General features: G+C 54.7%; 1 non-coding gene across 1 annotated transcript; it reads right to left on the bottom strand.

Moving 5' to 3' along the window:
- Positions 1–633: 633 nt before the first annotated feature.
- On the bottom strand, positions 634–707 carry TRNAN-GUU (transfer RNA asparagine (anticodon GUU)). Its single transcript has one exon. It is a non-coding gene; the product is annotated as a tRNA-Asn (tRNA).
- Between the last annotated feature and the right edge of the window lie 1,583 nt (positions 708–2,290).

Raw genomic sequence — 2,290 nt, 5'->3', positions numbered from 1 at the left:
CATGTCCACAATTAAGAAACGTTTGTATACACAATAACCCATCCATACCATGAAAAGATACGCATTTAAGAGGATGAAGTAAATAACAGAAACGGAAACGCCCCTGAAAAGAGTTACAGTAGCTAATGTTTATTAAGTGTTTATTAAATGGTGAAATGCTTTATGTGCATATCTCGTTAACATTTACATTAATCCATGAGGGAAGTACTCCTATTTGCCCCCTCATATAGACAAAGAAATTGAGGCACAGAAAATTCCTAATTTGTTTAAGCCACATGGTGGCAGAACCAAAATTTCCAGCCGGGACTAGAGGCTTCACCCCAAGTGAAGACCGGTTTTGTTGTTCTCAATTCTTGGGATTTCTTAGTTTCCAGGATGTGCAGTCGTAAAAACCCAGCTTCAGGAAGTGAGGGGCTCTGCAGTGTCTCTGGGCTAAGTAAGGCCCAGAGGCGGGCTATTGAAAAAAACATCTTTGCAGAAAAATTCCTTCTTTTAGGCACTTTTATGCAGTTTGAGTCTTCCCGCTGCATACTTGGGCGTCTGATTTAAAGTGGGCAGAAGTCCAGAGGACTCCGAGGATAAATAAGGTCACTAACAGGTAACCTAAGGTTGCAAGTTGCTAGTAAAAGGGACCGTCCCTGGGTGGGCTCGAACCACCAACCTTTCGGTTAACAGCCGAACGCGCTAACCGATTGCGCCACAGAGACACGGAAACCGTTCTTCTTAAACTCATTTCCTGATCTCAGAAATTGCTTTCCAACCTCTGGCTAGGGACATCTTCTCATTCTCCCACTCCGGAAACCGGAGGCGCGGGAAACACTGAGGCCACGGGTCGTGTCATTGGGCCTGTCTGAACATCGATACGGGGCCAGTCCCCTGGGGAACTCGGGGAGCCCAACGCCAGACCCACCGCCTCTCCGCCTGCTCCTCGCCGCCTCCAGAGCCTCCTGGCTCCAAGGGTCGCCCGCAGCCTCTGGCGCTGAAATCATCCACCTTCCCATTCTTAGCTCCGATTGACTCGTGGCGCTCACCGCGAGCCCCCGCAGGACCAGGGGCGCGCATGAGAAGGGCGCTACCCCCACTGACCCACCTCGCTGCAACGCGGCAGGGCCGGGTGTGGCTCGCGTTGCAGCGAGGTGGGTGCCCGGGGCCGGGCACCTAGTAGGCACTCCCTAAATGCTTGGTGAAGGATCCATTCCGCCGTGGGGGCCGAGGGGGGCCAAGAATTCCAGTGTGGGCTTTTAAGCTTTTAGTCCTACGAGGGGCTCGGGAGAGGGAGGACGGCAAAGGTTTCTCCGAGGCGGACGCGCGTTTGTTCCCAGAGCTGACCGAGAGCGCGGCGAAGACCCCGACTCTGGACTGGTGCGCACTGGTGCGGAACTGAGCTCCGCACCCTGGCCCGCCACGCAGCCTCAGTCCAGCTTTGGCGGTCCGGGGCTGCGGTGTCCAGGGCTGAACCCGGGAAGCCGGAGAAGGAAGCGAGGGGGCGTGGGGCAGCTTGGTGAGCGGCCAGGGAGAGGGCGCGAGCACTCCAGCCGCTGAACAAAAAGGCGCAGAAAACTGAAAATGACGATTTTCCTTAATTTCAATCACCCGCCACTTGCCGTCTCTTGTGTGCGGTTGGTGCTCTGACTCCGAAAAGACAGATATTCCTCTTTTAAATGCTTGGTTTAAAGACGGCAGCGCCGTTAGATGTCACCCTTTGGACCTGGCGACTTCCCGAACGCGGGCCTCGGAGCTGCTGGGCGGCCCACAGTCCCCTGCTCTCGGTAGGAGGGGAGGAAACGCTGCAAGCCATCCGCCCCACCCCCCGGAGGCCGGGCCCGGCCCCAGCCCCTCGCCCCTGGCCCGGAGCCGGCTGCGTGCTCCCCCTCCGCGCCCCTGCACCCTGCAGCGGAATGTGGACGAATGTGACCGTCTGTACTTCAAGGAGGTGCACGGTAGGCAACGGTAGGAGAGGCTGATAAAGAATTCCAAAGAACAGGGTGTCCGAGTGAATTTACTATTATTACTGGAGTAAAGTGAGTAATGCTTGTACTGAGTAAGACGATGACAGCTGTCGCTTTAATCCCCCATGAACAGGGCTGAAAGTTCCCTGTAGCTTTGTAGCCATTTGCGGGCTACCTGCAAGCATGCATTCGGTATTTTTTTTCTTTATAAACGTAGCTCATAACACTGTATTTATTAATCTGTGTGTTCCTTTGAATCTCAGTTCCCAACAGCCCCCAAAGAAGAGGCAGAGGACCCGCGGGGCTGGGGCACAGAAAGTGCACTTGGAGTCACGTCAACT

This window comes from Callorhinus ursinus, unplaced genomic scaffold (genome assembly GCF_003265705.2).
Source record: "Callorhinus ursinus isolate GAN/ISIS: 27379988/994484 unplaced genomic scaffold, GSC_fseal_2.0 scaffold121, whole genome shotgun sequence".
NCBI lineage: Eukaryota > Metazoa > Chordata > Mammalia > Carnivora > Otariidae > Callorhinus > Callorhinus ursinus.
This window is presented reverse-complemented; position numbering and strand designations above follow the sequence as displayed.